Source organism: Heterodontus francisci, unplaced genomic scaffold (assembly GCF_036365525.1).
Source record: "Heterodontus francisci isolate sHetFra1 unplaced genomic scaffold, sHetFra1.hap1 HAP1_SCAFFOLD_43, whole genome shotgun sequence".
Taxonomy (NCBI): Eukaryota; Metazoa; Chordata; class Chondrichthyes; order Heterodontiformes; family Heterodontidae; genus Heterodontus; species Heterodontus francisci.
The window spans coordinates 11,987,099-12,005,249 of NW_027141852.1; the positions used below are offsets into that span (position 1 = coordinate 11,987,099).

General features: G+C 45.3%; 1 non-coding gene across 1 annotated transcript; it reads left to right on the forward strand.

Moving 5' to 3' along the window:
* Positions 1-17,807: 17,807 nt before the first annotated feature.
* Positions 17,808-17,879, forward strand: trnat-cgu (transfer RNA threonine (anticodon CGU)). The gene has a single exon. It is a non-coding gene; the product is annotated as a tRNA-Thr (tRNA).
* Positions 17,880-18,151: the final 272 nt, after the last annotated feature.

Here is an 18,151-nt window from a genome sequence, read left to right on the forward strand (position 1 = left end):
CAAACACTCCTTTCAGGTGAAGCAGCGATTTACTTGTACTTCTTTCAATGTAGTATACTGTATTCGCTGCTCACAGTGTGGTCTCCTCTGCATTGGGGAGACCAAGCGCAGACTGGGTGACTGCTTTGCGGAACATCTCCGCTCAGTCCGCAAGCAGGACCCTGAGCTTCCGGTTGCTTGCCATTTCAACACTCCCCCCTGCTCTCATGCTCACATCTCTGTCCTGGGATTGCTGCAGTGTTCCAGTGAACATCAACGCAAGCTCGAGGAACAGCATCTCATCTACCGATTAGGCACACTACAGCCTGCCGGACTGAACATTGAGTTCAATAATTTCAGAGCATGACAGCCCCCCATTTTACTTTCATTTTTAGTTGTATTTTCTTCCTTTTTTTTACATTCTTTTTTACATTTTTTACAATCTTTTTTTGCATTTATTTCATTTCATCTTAGTTTGTTCAGTTTGCTTACCCACTGTTTTTGTTCAGTTTTCTTTTCAGGTTTGCACTTGCTGCTGTTCAATATTCAGTGTATTCGCACCTAATCTGTACTAATGCTTTGTCTTTCAACACACCAATAACATATTGTTTGCCTTTGCTCCGTGACCTTTTGGTCAGCTATGTGGCCTGGTCCAAACTGCACCTTCTCCTTTGTTATCTCTTGCCCCACCGCCAACTCACTTGCTTATAATCTGTGACTTTTCTAATATTTGTCAGTTCCAAAGAAGGGTCACTGACCCGAAACGTTAACTCTGCTTCTCTTTCCACAGATGCCGCCAGACCTGCTGAGTGATTCCAGCATTTCTTGTTTTTGACTCAAACTCACAGCCCTGCCATTAAAAATCTCATATTCGACTGACAGAACTGACACTTCTACTCGGTCTCTTATTGGATGGATGCAACTCCAACGCAGGGGTGGCATTCAAATCCTCCCATGGGTCCACATGTCAGACTGAGATCCATGTTGTAGACTCAAGCAAAGGAAATCTGCTCAGTTCCAAAACTATCAGCAAATTGAAGCTGATTACAATCAACATCATCAGAGGTCTGAACTACCTGGTGAAAGAAGACACTCTGAAGAAGGATCCACAATTATTCAAAGGCATCGACAAAGTGAAAAAACAAGAAAATCGATGAGTCAATGCAAGCCAAACAACAGAAACACTGAAGAATTCCATTCCAGTCCATTCCAGAACCCAGTCCTGCTGTTTTTGGAGTCAGGTCTCAATTACTGCGACAACTTTATATTCTCACTTGGCTCTGTGTACATTGTGTAAATTTCAATTTTGTCGACAAGCTCTTTGAATCCAGTTCTCTGGTCCTCAAGCCAGCTCCGTAAGGCTGACACCAATCAGTAACATTAAACTAAAAATGCCAAGAGCTCATTGGTGATTTGAACCTGGGGTCGCTCACACTTTCATTAATCACACTCCTTAAACAAGAATCACACCCATTGACCAAGGAGCCACTGACAGCAAGGTGTTGTATTAGCTCCTGTGGAATTTCACGGGCACCCACAGTGGATCATCCAACCCATAATCCTGAGATTAAAAGTGTCCTGTTCCACTGACTGAACTGTCACTTCTACTCTGTCTCTTATTGGACGGATGCAGTTGTCGGCTCCACGCCCGGGTTGGCAGTTTTTTCTCCATGAACCAGCTTCCTCTCAATTCCCAAATTTATCAGTAAATCCACTGACAAAATCTCCAAAGTGTTATTTATTCCTCTCACTCCTCGATAATAAAATTTCGATCTCTTTGCTCTTTTTACCTTCCAAACATTGATATCCATTTTGCTCAGCATTTATTTCTCTCTCCTTTTTATTTAGTTCATGCATTTTCTTAGAAACATTTCATTTCAATTATTTCTGGGGCAAGAAATGAACAGAAGAGATTTGCTGCAATGATACCAGGGGTGAAGGATTTCAGTTTTGTGGAGAGATTGGAGAAGCTGAGGTTATTCTTCTTGGAGCAGAGAAAGTTCAGAAGAGATTTGTCCGAGGTGTTCAAAATCATGATGGTTCTCAACACTTTCAATCAGGAGAAACTGTTTCCTGTGGCAAAAGGGTCATTAAGCAGAGGACACAGATATCAGGTGATTGGCAAAAGAACCAGAGGTGACATGAAGAACCATTTGTTACACAGTAATGTGTTGTGATCTGGAATGCACTGCCTGATTGGGAGATGAAAGCAGATTCAATCGTAACTTTCAAAAGGGATATGGATAGATGCTGGAAGGGAAAATGTCCAGGATTACAGAAAAAAGCCACGCAGCAGGACTAATTGTAATTTGTCTCTACCAAAGAGACAACACTGGCATGATGGACCAAATGGTCTCTTTGTTCGTGATTCTGTGATTCCATAGACATCATGTTACTAGAATTCCCTCTGACCTGGAAGAGAATCAAACCGAGATTCGAGGTATTGTAAACACCACCCATGCCATGTTGTTTATTCCCTGTTTTTCACATTGGCTGCCCCTCGTTCTTTATGTGTTTCCAGCCTGGTCTGCTCCTCTGACCTTCATTCCTGACACTCTATCGAGCGTGGCTGACTCATTGCTTGCAATGTTGTGTAATGGTGACTTCACCTTTAAGAAACTGTACCTTTAAGAGACCAAGCCACTGATGCAACAGATGACATCATCATACATATATAAGGAGACACCATTTTGAGAGACACATTCTACACATGGCTTGTGGAGAGCACACACACACCAATGAGAAAATGGCAGCGATCTCTCTCCATTGTGGGTAAGAACCTGGTCATCAGGTGCGAGGCGCTCACGTTGTTGCTCTACGTGGTGCAGGTCTGGCCCATACCCCACTCCTGCGCCGTGGCAGTCACCCGAGCCATTTTCCGCTTCGTCTGGGGATCTAAAATGGACCGGGTCCGCAGGGACACGATGTTCAAATCTCTGGACATGGGCGGGAAAAATGTACCCAACGTGGCCCTCATCCTGATGACCACCTTCGTGTGCGGCTGCATCAAGCTATGTGTCGAGCCCATGTCCGCAAACTCCAAGTGTCACTACGTGCTGAGGTTCTATCTGTCCCCGGTGTTGCGTAGGATGGGCCTGGTCACATTGCCGCGGAACGCTTCGTGCAGTTGGGCGGCGCCGTACCACCGATCCTTCGTGGAGCTGTTTCTGCGGAAAAACACCTTTGACCACCGGTCCATCAGGCAGTGGTCTGCACGGAATGTCCTCAAGGCCCTACGGGAAAAGGAAACGGTGGATCCTGTCGGATGGTTCCCCGAGCAGACCGTCAAAGTCATTTGGCGGAATGCCTCATCACCAGAACTTTCAAACAAGCACCAAGACGTAGCTTGGCTGGTGGTGAGAAGGGCCCTCCCCGTCAGATCCTTCATGCACACCCGAAGTCTCGCCCCCTCCGCACAGTACCCCTGCGTTGGCTGTGGTGGGGAAGAGACAGTCGCCCACCTCCTCCTGGAATGTGCCTTTGCAAAGCAGGTGTGGAAAGAGAAGCAGTGGTTTTTGTCAAGGTTCATCCCAAGCAGCTCTGTAACACAGGAGTCTGGGCTCTACGGGCTGTTCCCTGGGACGCACACCGAGACAAACATCAACTGCTGCTGGAGGACTATCAATTCGGTGAAAGACGCCCTTTGGTCTGCCCGAAACTTGCTGGTCTTCCAGCGCAAAGAGTTGTCCACCACCGAATGTTGCAGACTGGCACATTCCAAGGTCCAGGACTACGTGCTGAGGGACGCACTCAAGCTTGGGGCAGCCGCAGCAAAGGCTCAATGGGGAAAGACCACAGTGTAAGGTTCCCCCACCAAGCTGGACTGAGGGGCTGGAACCATGGGAAGCCCCTCGAACTGTATCATTAATATTCTCAATTGCTGTAAATGTAAAACTGTAATTGACATGACAATTGTGAAACGGAAGGGTTGGGAAGAAACTCATGACATTATTGAAAGAAACTGATCTCTTTTGCAATGTTTGTATTTTTTTGTGCTGTTTGGAAACTGTTTGGCAATGTAATTTGTACAGATTTATATGAATAAAGTATATTTTGGAAATAAAAAAATAAATTAAAGAAATGTGAAAAAGACCTGGGACCTGTGATCATGCCATGTAGATAAGAAAGACAATAAATACTGTTTGTAGTGAATCTGAATATAAAGCCTGGGGTCATCATTTAATGTAGACGTCAGAACACAGCACAACACTATATTTTTCTGACATTGAGGATTAAAAAGACGTAATCACACAGACAACCAGGGACATACAGAAGACTTACATTGACAATTCTAGATTTAAATAAATAACAATCATCATGTGTGCACAACAACAGCCAGTCTTTCCAGCCTTTACAGAGATAGACAGCAACCCAGGGCCACACTGGAGCAAATGGCTCACAAGACTTGAACTCCTAATGATGGCACTCGCGATCAATACACCCCGAAGAAAGAGAGCGTTACTCCTACACTCTGCTGGACCAAAAGTTGACAATACCTTCAATAGACTCAGAGACACTGGAACCGATAATGATTATGATGTTGCGATGCATTTTCTAACAAGATATTTTTAAGCAAGGGCAAATCCTCACTCTGAAATTTATGTTTCAGGCAAGCAAAACAATATGGTGCGAGACTCTTGACCACTACATGATGAGACTCAGAAGTCTGAGAAAGAGGCAAATAACGTGACGACGAGATTCCCCTGAGAAACACACAAAACACAAGGACACAGAGGAAACCCAGAGCAAGGTCAAGGAAGACCAAGACAGAAATCACAATCACATTCAAACATCCAATCATTGCAGTGGTGAGGATCCTTATTACAAAACTTGTCCTTCGAGAGCAAGAAGTGTCAAGTCTGCAGAAAAATGGGACATTTCACGTCAGTATGCTGATCGAAGCCTGCAGGAAACATTCATAGATTTAAATGCCAGAAGGAAGATTACATATTTGCAGCACGAGAGAAGATTTTTGTTGCACGCGACCACAAGTCCCGACACCTGCCCATGTGTGATGTGTTCAGAGGTAATTCGACAATATCTGCAGTAATTGACTCGGAGCAATGATCAACATAATGGATGCTCCGACATTCCACAAGCAACAGAGAAAACAGAAACTGTAATTGAACAAGCTGATATCTAAAATCTTCTCCCATGGATCAGATACTCCTCCACCAGTCCTAGGGATCATCCAAGTTACTTTTAAGTCCTCCCAGGGGTCCACATGTCAGACTGAGTTCCATGTTGCAGAATCAAGCAAAGAAAATCTGCTCAGTTCCAAAACTATCAGCAAGTTGAAGCTGATTACGATCAACATCACCAGAGGTTAGAACTACATTGTGAAAGAAGACAGTCTGAAGAAGGATCCACAATATATACAAAGACATCGGATAAGTAAAAAAGAAAACTTTATTTTAGTTTGTTCAGTTTGTTTCTACTGTGCCGACCCACTGTTTTTTTCATGTTTGTGATTGTGGCTGTTTAGTTTTTCAGTCCATTAACACCCTATCTGCACTAATGCTTTGTCTTTCAGCACACCATTAACATATTGTTTCCCTTTTTCTGGTCAACTATTCTGTGGCCTTGTCCTATCTACACCTTCTCCTTTGTCATCTCTTGCCCCACCCCCGCTTTACTTGCTTATAATCTTTTACATTTCTAATATTTGCCAGTTCTGAAGAAGGGTCACTGACCTGAAACGTTAACTCTGCTTCTCTCTCCACAGATGCTGCCAGACCTGCTGAGTCTTGTCAGCACTTTCAGTTTTTATTTCAGATTTCCAGCATCCGCAGTATTTTGCTTTTAAGAAAATCGATGAATCAGTTTCCTTATTTATTTCTGACAAATGATAGATTTGAGTTAGGTAAGGTACCAAGGGTTCCTTCAACAAGCAGACAAATGGTGTTAATATACAGATCAGCAAATATCTAATTGAATGGTGGAACAGACTCGAAAGGCTGAATGTCCTCGTCAAGTTCCTATGTTTCTCTTCATTGTCCAAACCCCAACAGTAAACGTCTTTGTTCTCTCCATGGACATTGAATGAGCCATCGTGTGTTTCCAGTGTTTTGACTTGTTTAAAGGTCGGTTTTTGGGATGAGCCGATGGAATTTAAAACATATCCGGCTTCAAACTGCTATTAACCGAGGCCACGCCATTGTCGGATCATTTAATGACCACTCAAAATTCACCTGAGACCAGTGTTAGTGTGCAGCGATGAGAGGGGATTTCTGTACAGTCAGAGCAGGGAACAGCAGTGAGACCAGTGTTAATGTGCAGCTATGAGAGGGGATTTCTGTACAGTCAGAGCAGGGAACAGCAGTGAGACCAGTGTTAATGTGCAGCTATGAGAGGGGATTTCTGTACAGTCAGAGCAGGGAACAGCAGTGAGACAAGTGTTAATGCGCAGCTATGAGAGGGGATTTCTGTACAGTCAGAGCAGGGAACAGCAGTGAGACCAGTGTTAATGTGCAGCTATGAGAGGGGATTTCTGTACAGTCAGAGCAGGGAACAGCAGTGAGACCAGTGTTAATGTGCAGCTATGAGAGGGGATTTCTATACAGTCAGAGCAGGAAACAGCAGTGAGACCAGTGTTAATGTGCAGCTATGAGAGGGGACTTCTGTACAGTCAGGGCAGGGAACAGCAGTGAGACCAGTGTTAATGTGCAGCTATGAGAGGGGATTTCTGTACAGTCAGAGCAGGGAACAGCAGTGAGACCAGTGTTAATGTGCGGCTATGAGAGGGGATTTCTGTACAGTCAGAGCAGGGAACAGCAGTGAGATCATTGTTAATGTGCAGCTATGAGAGGGGACTTTTGTACAGTCAGGGCAGGGAACAGCAGTGAGACCAGTGTTAATGTGCAGCTATGAGAGGGGACTTTTGTACAGTCAGGGCAGGGAACAGCAGTGAGACCAGTGTTAATGTGCAGCTATGAGAGGGGATTTCTGTACAGTCAGAGCAGGGAACAGCAGTGAGACCAGTGTTAATGTGCAGCTATGAGAGGGGACTTCTGTACAGTCAGAGCAGGGAACAGCAGTGAGACCAGTGTTAATGTGCAGCTATGAGAGGGGATTTCTGTACAGTCAGAGCAGGGAACAGCAGTGAGACCAGTGTTAATGTGCAGCTATGAGAGGGGGTTTCTGTACAGTCAGAATAGGGAACAGCAGTGAGACCAGTGTTAATGTGCAGCTATGAGAGGGGACTTTTGTACAGTCAGGGCAGGGAACAGCAGTGAGACCAGTGTTAATGTGCAGCTATGAGAGGGGATTTCTGTACTGTCAGAGCAGGGAACAGCAGTGAGACCAGTGTTAATGTGCAGCTATGGGAGGGGATTTTTGTACAGTCAGGGCAGGGAACAGCAGTGAGACCAGTGTTAATGTGCAGCTATGAGAGGGTATTTCTGTACAGTCAGGGAATGGAACAGCAGTGAGACCAGTGTTAATGTGCAGCTATGAGAGGGGACTTTTGTACAGTCAGGGAATGAAACAGCAGTGAGACCAGTGTTGATGTGCAGCTGTGAGAGGGGATTTCTGTACTGTCAGAGCAGGGAACAGCAGTGAGACCAGTGTTAATGTGCAGCTATGGGAGGGGATTTTTGTACAGTCAGGGCAGGGAACAGCAGTCAGACCAGTGTTAATGTGCAGCTATGAGAGGGTATTTCTGTACAGTCAGGGAATGGAACAGCAGTGAGACCAGTGTTAATGTGCAGCTATGAGAGGGGACTTTTGTACAGTCAGAGCAGGGAACAGCAGTGAGACCAGTGTTAATGTGCAGCTATGAGAGGGGACTTTTGTACAGTCAGGGCAGGGAACAGCAGTGAGACCAGTGTTAATGTGCAGCTATGAGAGGGGATTTCTGTACAGTCAGGGCAGGGAACAGCAGTGAGACCAGTGTTAATGTGCAGCTATGAGGGAGGATTTCTGTACAGTCAGGGAATGGAACAGCAGTGAGACCAGTGTTCATGTGCATCTATGAGAGGGGATTTCTGTACAGTCAGGGAATGAAACAGCAGTGAGACCAGTGTTAATGTGCAGCTATGAGAGGGGATTTCTGTACAGTCAGGGCAGGGAACAGCAGTGAGACCAGTGTTAATGTGCAGCTATGAGAGGGGATTTCTGTACAGTCAGGGAATGGAACAGCAGTGAGACCAGTGTTAATGTGCAACTATGAGAGGGGATTTCTGCACCATCAGGGCAGGGAAAAGCAGTGAGACCAGTGTTAATGTGCTGCTATGAGAGGGGATTTCTGTACAGTCAGGGCGGGGAACAGCATTGAGGGAGAGAATCTGTCGGTATCTGGGTAGGGTCTGAGTTTATCGAATAGTATCAAGAAAGAACAATTATATTGGGACTGGGTTGTGTTCTCTCTCACACACAGACAGTTACTCTCCCTCCCTCTGTCTTGCTCTCTCTCACAGACACATACCCAATTTTTTCTCTCTCTTGTGAACTCTGTCTGATACTCTTTCTCTCTGCCCATTTTCCAGTAGAAATAGAAAGCCTTCTACTATTTTGGAGAATCTGGAGTTGTTCTTCTTTGAGAAGAGAAGGTTGAGATGAGATTTGATAGAGGTGTTCAAAATCATGAAGGGTTTGGACAGAGTAGATAGGGAGAAACTATTCCCATTGGCAGAAGTGTCAAGAACCAGAGGGCACAGATTTAAGGTGAAAGGCCAAAGAACCAGAGGCAACATGAGGAAAAACTTTTTTATGCAGCGACTGGTTAGGATCTGGATTGCTCTGCCTGACAGTGTGGTGGAGGCAGATTCAATCATGACTTTTGAAAGAGAATTTAATAATTATCTGAAGAAAAGAAAATGCAGGGTTACAGGCAAAGGCGGGGGAGTGTGACTAGCTGGCTTGTTCTTGCAGAGAGCTGGCATGGACACAAAGGGCTGAATGGCCTCCTTCTGTGCTGTAACCTGTCTATGATTCTCTGACTCTAAGCCTGGAGATTACCAGTGCCTGTGAGTGCCTCACATGTCTGCAGGTGGTGAACCAGCCCACAAACCAAGGAATGAAGCAGTAATTAATGTTCAGAAATCCTAAGGTATCAGGATGTGGGAGGGACTATTGCTCTCAGTTTAAAGTACAGATTTCATTAATTGAATATCCTTAGTGTCCCAGCTCAGTGTAATCCTGAGCAATAATTGCCAGCAGGTTTTTGAAGTGACAATTACATGAGGCCCTGTTGGTGGATGTTAAAGATTCCCCAGCGCTATTGAAAGAATCACAGGGAATTCTCGCACTGTCCTGACCAACATTCCTGACTCAGTAACATCACCTGAAACAGCTAAACACAAAGAACTAACTGAAGGGTCAAAGTGTAAGGGAGAAAAACCAAACCCGTGTCAACTTCACACAGGAACACATCGACCATCAGAAAACACACTTCATGAGCTGCAATGTCTGATCATTGAGTCACAGGTATCTCCTCCTGCCTGGCTTCGTTCCGTGTGGGAATGGGAATTAGAATGTTTCAGCAACTCATGAAGGTATCCCCGGAGCAGTTGAAACAGCATTCCCCGTCTTTCAATAAGAAATTCTGATCTGAAATGAAGAAAAAACAGAAAATGCTGGTAATACTCAGCAGATCTGTACATCACAGGACTGATACAAGCTCAATTCTCAATCCAAACAGTGAGAGATCCAAACACTGAGACAGAATAAGAACAGAGAGAGAAAAAACAGGTTAACTGTGCTATGAGAGTAAAAGCAGGAAATGCTGGAAATACTCAGCAGGTTTTGGCAGCATCTGTGTCGAGAGAGAAGCAGAGTTAACATTTCAAGTCAGTTACCCTTCATCACAGCTGACAAATATTATAAATGAAAAGGTTTTAAGCAAGTAAAGCTGGGGGTGGGGCAAGAGATAACAAAAGAGGTGTTGATTGGACAAGGTCACAGAGAATAACTGACCAGAAGGGCATGGAACAAAGGCGAACAGTGCTGAACAGTGCTCAATGGTGTGCTGAAAGACAAAGCGTTAGTACAGAGAAGGTGTGAATTGACTGTAATGCACAAAGCACTCCGAACACAAACATTAAACATTTTTTTAAAACAGAAACAATGGGTAGACACAGTAGAAACAAACTAACCAAACTAAAAAAAAACTGAAATAAAATAACCAAATTAAAAAGAAAAAAGAAAAAAAACTAAACATAAAAAAGTGTGTAGGGGGTTGTGGGGGGTGGGGTCCGTCATGCTCTGAAATGATTGAATTTAATGTTCAGTCCGGCAGGTTGTAGCGTGCCTAATCACTGACCTGAAACGTTAACTCTGCTTCTCTCTCCACAGATGCTGCAGACCTGCTGAGTATTTCCAGCATTTTTTGTTTTTGTTTCAGATTTCCAGCATCTGCAGTATTTTGCCTTTATGTTATGAGAGTACTTCTACTGTTTTTGTAAACATGTTTTAAATATGTAAAGTTGAATTATGGACACTGATTCATGTGGAATCTTGAGGAGATTCCTCCAGTCCTCTGGCATCATTCCCATATTCAAGGAGGATTGAAAGATTGTGGTTCGAGTCTCCGCTATTTCCAACCTTACCTCCCTCAGCAACCCAGGATGCAGCCCATTCAAACTGGGTGACTTTTCTACTGTGAGAGCTGCCAACCTTGTAATTGTCTCCGCTTTATCTATTTTCATTCCGTCCAATTTTCTCACTTCCTCCTCCTTTACTATGACATTTGCAGCATCCGCTCATTTTGTGATGCCAGATGAAATGTACTTAATTAGTATCTCAGCCACACCCTCTGCCTCCACAGGATCTCCTTATTGACCCACCCTTTGATTGTCTGTCCATATGTTGGTAAAAGACTTCAGTGTTCCCAGTTATGTGATCCGCTAATCTTTTCTCATACATTCTCTTGCTGATCTCATTTCCTTTTTCAGCTCTCCTCTGTACTTTCTGTATTCTGCTTGTTTCTCTACTGCATATGAATCCTCACATGATTTCGATATGAATGATTTTTGAACTATTTTGTTGAAGGATTGAGTTTTTTAAATTTCTCCCTAGCTCCCCTCATGGTCAGGCAGAAAGTTTAACTGCTGTGTTTTCAAACAGCAACAGCTTTATTTGAAAAGCCATTGTGACAGGATTACGGGTTTTAATCCAGTCACAAATCTAGTTCTGATGTCTTGTGGCTCCAGCTGTCACATGACCTGTCAGAGGATGACCTCATAATTGACCCAGTCATGGAGCTGTGGGTTGATGTTTAAATTGCTTCAAAATAATTTTCCAGAAGGACAATTAAAATGAATCGATATATAAAAGGTAGATTTTGTGAATTTGTGCTCCCAGTGGAAATTCCTGCAGTCTGCTGGTTTTCAGATCCCCAATTCCCCACAGGAAGCTCTGTGCTCGGAGTCTGCATTCATTCTAACAACATTACACAGAATCATTTCATGGGAGACCCCAGTGTGAATTGTAGACAGGTGGGTCAGTTTTAACTTTCAAAGTAACACAGAAGCAAAATACTGCAGATACTGGAAATCTGAAATAAAAACAGAAAATGCTGGAAATACTCAGCAGGTCTGGCAGCACCTGTGGAGAGAGAGACAGAGTTAACGTTTCAGATCTGTGACCTTTCATCAGAACTGGGCTGAAATTGTTTGTGGAACAGACACGATGGGTCAAGTGGCCTCTTTCTGTGCCTTAAACATTCTCTGACTCTGTGATTCCATGAGATTGTGGAATCAATTTCAGGGTCGATGACATTGCACTCTGTAAGGATAGGAAGATGGAGATTATTAAGTACAGTGCAAGAATATAGATGCTTTTACATTATTTTAATCGAAATTGATTTAAATTTTGTGCTCACGAATCCTATCTTTTGATCACAATGACATTGATAACAATGGAAAAAGCAAGACTTGCATTTCACGACCACAGGACGTTGCAAAGCCTTTTACAGCCAATGAAGGACCTTCCAAGTGTAGTCACTGTGATCATGTAGGAAACATGGTGGCCAATGTTCGCACAGCAAGCTCCCAGAAACAACAACGTGATAAAAACGAGATAATCTGTTTATCAGTGATCTTGATTCCGGGTTAAACAATGACCAGTACCCCAGAAATAATTCCCCTTCTATTCTCTGAAATAGTGCCATGGTACCTTTAACATCCACCTGAGAGGGCAGAGGGATCCTCAGTTTTCTGTCTCACCTGAAAAACAGCATTTCTGACAGTGCAGCACTGCCGTAGTACTGTACTGGAGTGTCAGCCATTTTTAAAGGGCTGTTAGACCGACTGGAAAATATTTAAAGGAAGATGAAATGAAATTAGATTAGATTAGATTAGAGATACAGCACTAAAACAGGCCCTTCGGCCCACCGAGTCTGTGCCGAGCAACAACCACCCATTTATACTAATCCTACACTAATCCCATATTCCTACCAAACATCCCCACCTGTCCCCATATTTCCCTACTACCTACTTATACTAGTGACAATTTATAATGGCCAATTTACCTACCAACCTGCAAGTCTTTTGGGTTGTGGGAGGAAACCGGAGCACCCGGAGAAAACCCACGCAGACACAGGGAGAACTTGCAAACTCCACACAGGCAGTACCCAGAATCGAACCCGGGTCCCTGGAGCTGTGAGGCTGCAGTGCTAACCACTGCGCCACTGTGCCGCCCTGAAATAAATGAAATAAATACATTGCTTTTGCCTCTCTCCCATCCCCCCAATAAAAGTTAAATTAATTATTTGCCCTTCCCTCCCAAAACCTACCTTTACCATCTGACCTTCCGCCCAAAACAGCACAAACTGTAAACTATAACCCTTCCCACCATCCCTACACCCATGACATTAATTTGACTCCGTCCCCCCTCCCCCACACTGAGAAACTTACCTTCTCCCCCCTCCCCACCAGTGTTGCACCTCATTTCCCCGGATGGGGCTCCGAAGGCACGGCAGTGCCGGTCACCGGGCTGAAGATCGCAGCTGGATATCAGGAAGTGATGGGATAATAATTAATGCAGGTTTGTGGTCCCGTGGCCGAGCGGTGGGGGTCCCCCCACAACGCCTCGCCGTCGCCGGCAATATCGAGCCAGGCCCTGCCGGCGTTGAGGTCCATGGCGGGCCTCATCCGGGGCCATCTTCAGGCGGCTCCCACCCCACCCCCACCACAGATCTCGACGTTGAGGGCTCGAGAGAATCCAGCCCATTGTTTCTGTCAATCTCAACTCCACAAGGATTTGTCTGTTAATTGTAGAAAAATTAAAGCTCCATAACCTTTTGATAAAAGGGGGTTTCAAATCCATTTCCAAACAAATGATAGTTCTCATTGTATCTGGAACATGTTTTCTTACATACAAACATACCAATTAGGAGCAGGAGTAGACCACTCGGCCCATCGAGTCTGCTCCACCATTCAATAAGATCATGGCTGATCTGATTGTAACCTCAACTCCACATTCCCACCTGCCCCCGATAACCTTTCACCCCCTTGTTTATCAAGAATCTATCTACCTCTATCTTAAAATATTTCAGAATTTCTGTCGTCCAGCAACTCTCACTTTATTTCCTGGATTTCACCTAAAAAATGTATTTCCTCACTTTGGATATCCTGTACTTCATTAATGCTTTTGCTCTCTGGGGATTTCCCTTTAATTATATTCAGCGCTGGTATTTTACTGCCACACACTGACTGAAAGTGTCCCAACTTTCTGCAGGAAAAACACTCAGCTTCTTTGGCGAGGCAGTTTTCCCACTTGTGTCTCTCTCGGCCACACCTACTGCAATTGGTTGCAGCTGCCACTAGATGCTCTTCCCGTCTTTCTTGTCTTTTACCCCTAATTTTTCCTTTTGTTTTCTGAACAAATTCAATTGAGTCTGCAACTCTCGAGATCAGACTCTCCCTGTCCCCTTGGACAACGGATTGGTTAAACTTTCTAACCTCTGTTTGTCTGCTCAATTGAAACTCTTTCGTTAATGTGAGACCAGCCCTGGACTGTAGATGATCTGAAAGGGTGTTGTCTAATACCCCGAACACAATCCTGTCTCCATTCAGCTCTTCCCTTAAGTTGCGGTATTCACAGTCCTCCGTGAGATTGTACAAGTCATTGATAAATGAATGAATACTCTCCCCTTTCTGTTTTGTACGCTTATTAAATTCAAAGTGATTCCTGACAATGCAGCAGCCAGCCGACGTCATCAGAGCGCTCCAAGCTGCGCACATGCACAAACAGTCTCCTGCGCTCTGAGATGCTGCGCATGCTCAGCCTCCGTCTTCCAGGACGAAGTGGCGCATGCGCGGGAAAACTCTCTACCCCCTCTCAGCCACTCACTCCAGGCCGCTCGCTGCCCGCTCCTCGCTACCCCGCTCCCCCGCCCTCCGGCCACTTGCTGCCCCCCCCACCCCCGCACTGCCCTCTCTCCGTCCACTCACGGCCCGCTTCCCCCCCACGTCCCTCCAGACACTAGCTCTAAGCCATGCTGCTTCCCTCCTCTCGGCCTCTCGCTCCAATATTCGATCATTCTTCACCGCACCACCCGATAAAGCAAGGCGAGACTCGAGGGGTGATGGGGCAATGTTGGAGTGAGTGGCCGAGAGGAGGGAAGCGGCAGAGCCCATGGCCTGAAGTGTGAGCGGCCAGAGAGCAGGATGGGGGTGGTGGTGGGTGAAACGGGGAGTGAGCAGTCAGAGAGTGGGATGGGGGGAAGCGGGGAATGATCGTCCGGAGAATGGGATGGCACTGTTTAGAGGGGATTTGAGGAAAAAATGTTTCACCTCGAGGGTGGTTGGAATCTGGAACACATTGCCTGAAGGAGTGGTAGAGGCAGGAACCCTCACAACATTTAAGAAGTATCTAGATGAGCACTCAAAACGCCACAGAATACAAGGCTACGGCCACGTGCTGGAAAATGGAATTAGAATAGATAGGTACTTGATGGCCGGCACGGACATGATGGCCGAAGGGCCTGTTTCTGTGCTGTATAACTCTATGACTCTATGAAACCTCACTGAATTACAGAGGGTGTGCAGCACTGTCAGAGGTGCTGTCCTTCTAATGAGACTTCAAACAGCGCAACGGTCTCCGAGTATCAACCAAAACATTTCCATTGTGTAGATATGTGCCGTATTTGCTTATGAAACGACAGTCACTGCTCCTAAAGTAATTCACTTTAGGTGAATTAAGATGACTTGGTACTATATAACGCGAATGCGCAAGAGGTAGCGGGGGACTGTTGGGGTGGGACGGAGGCGGCGATGGCAAACTTTGAGGGGATTTTTGGGTCGAAGTTGTTTTCTGTGATAAATTGAGTAGCTCCATCTTTAATCCTGGCAGCTGCCTGAATGTCACAGACAGTGACGTTTCAGTGGAAGAGGCTGCATTTGCGCATGTGCTAGTACAGCGTCACCTGGTGGTTGCGTTGTCAGCAAATGCAGCTTTTTAACGTTGGCCCCACGATGACATTTTTTTCCTCAATTAAAATATGTCTTGAGTGCCTTAATAACTTCTTCACATGTAGCCTTCTGTTCTTCATGAGGATGTTGCCTGCACACTCCCTCCATTGCAGACAATAGCGTACTGACCTGTTCCATGTCTGGCTTCTGCACGAGACCCGATGCAGTACGATACCTTGCAAACCTCTGGAACCATCTCGGCCGCTCCTCGGCTTGGTTCAGTCCAGTGACCTTTTCAAAGGTGCAGGCAAAGATTTCTCCATCTTCACTTTGGTTTACTGTGGCCCCATATAATATTCTGATATCTGTCAAGGCTTAGTACAGAATTTATAAGAATCTGACGGTTAAAATAACCTGAGTTTACTCTACACACCTTGCATTGAAGGTTTCATCGACAACTCTCCATGAGGTGCCACACAGATTATATTACATCACTTCCTGTGATGATGCACATAGTCTATTTATATAATCTGCCCAGTAACAACCCAATGTCCACTCTTATATTATTGTACATATGTGAGAAAAGCTGAGGATGGGAATGGAACAAAAACAAGAAATGCTGGATTCACTCAGCAGGTCTGGCAGCATCTGTGGAAAGAGAAGCAGAGTTAACGTTTCGGGTCAGTGACCCTTCTTCGGAACTGACAAATATTAGAAAAGTCACAGATTATAAACAAGTGAGGTGGGGGTTGGGCAAGAGATAACAAAGGAGAAGGTGCAGATTGGACCAGGCCACATAGCTGACCAAAAGGTCACGGAGCAAAGGCAAACAATATGTTAATGGTGTGTTGAAAGACAAAGCATTAGTACAGATTAGGTGTGAATATACTGAATATTGAACATCAGCAAGTGCAAACCTGAAGAAAAACAACCTGAAAAAAACAGTGGGTGAGCAAACTGAACAAACTAAGATGAACTGAAATATATACAAAAAAAGATTGTAAAAAATGTAAAAAGGAATGCCAAAAAAAAAAAAAAAAAGGAAGAAAAAATAACTAAAAATGACTAAAAATGAAAGTAAAGTGGGGGGCTGTCATGCTCTGAAATTATTGAACTCAATGTTCAGACCGGCTGGCTGTAGTGTGCCTAATCGGTAGATGAGATGCTGTTCCTCGAGCTTGCGTTGATGTTCACTGGAACACTGCAGCAATCCCAGGACAGAGATGTGAGCATGAGAGCAGGGGGGAGTGTTGAAATGGCAAGCAACCGGAAGCTCAGGGTCCTGCTTGCGGACTGAGCGGAGATGTTCCGCAAAGCGGTCACCCAGTCTGCGCTTGGTCTCCCCAATGTAGAGGAGACCACACTGTGAGCAGCGAATACAGTATACTACATTGAAAGAAGTACAAGTAAATCGCTGCTTCACCTGAAAGGAGTGTTTGGGGCCTGGGATAGTGAGGAGAGAGGAGGTAAAGGGACAGGTATTACACCTCCTGCGATTGCAAGGGAAGGTGCCCTGGGACGGGGACGAGGTGGTGGGGGTAATGGAGGAGTGGACCAGGGTGTCGCGGAGGGAACGATCCCTTCGGAATGCTGACAGGGGAAGGGAGGGAAAGATGCGACTGGTAGTGGCATCACGCTGGAGGTGGCGAAAATGGCGGAGGATGATCCTTTGGATATGGTGGCTGGTGGGATGAAAAGTGAGGACAAGGGGAACCCTGTCACGGTTCTGGGAGGGAGGGGAAGGGGTGAGGGTAGAGGTGCGGGGAATGGGTCGGACACGGTTGAGGGCCCTGTCAACCACAGTGGGGGGAAATCCTCGGTTGAGGAAAAAGGAGGTCATATCAGAAGCACCGTCATGGAAGGTAGCATCATCAGAGCAGATGCGTCGGAGACGGAGAAACTGGGAGAATGGAATGGAGTCCTTACAGGAGGTAGGGTGTGAAGAAGTGTAGTCGAGGTAGCTGTGGGAGTCAGTGGGCTTATAATGGATATTGGTAGACAACCTATCCCCAGAGATGGAGACAGAGAAGTCGAGGAAGAGAAGGGAAGTGTCAGAGATGGACCATGTAAAGGTGAGAGAAGGGTGGAAATTGGAAGCAAAGTTGATAAAGTTTTCTAGTTCGGGGCGGGAGCAGGAAACGGCACCGATACAGTCATCAATGTACCGGAAAAAGAGTTGGGGGAGGGGGCCTGAGTAGGACTGGAACAAAGAATGCTCGACATATCCCACAAAAAGACAGGCATAACTAGGACCCATGCGGTTTCAGATTTCCAGCATCCGCAGTATTTTGCTTTTATGATGGGAATGGAACGTCTGAATGAAGATTTCATGATGCTGATGATGTAAATGAGGCTGATCTGTTACCCATTCCACAATCCCTCTTTATTTCTGTGCATGTTTCTCGATGCTGTTTCAACCAAATTGAAAAAGAATCACAAATCCTCCTCTGGAGCCTCAGGTGTCCATTAATAAAAGGCATGGTGGCCAAGTGGTAAGGCGTCAGTCTCGTAAATTGAAGATCACGGGTTCAATCCCCGTCCGTGCCTTATGATTAGTTTTTCACTTTAAATGTGATGTTTCCAGAAAAAATGTGCGTTGCATTTGTGTCGGCCATCTGGAAATCAGTGTGATGTTACACTTTATTCTGGACACTGTGAAGAACAAGAGGAGTAGCCACATGGTTCCTCGAGCCTTCTCTGCCATTGACAGAGTGAAAATAACTGAGGTCCAAGCACTGAACCTTTTTACTGTGCATTTGCATGATATTTAACAGAGCTATTCTATTAAGGGCGGCACAGTGGCGCAGTGGTTAGCACCG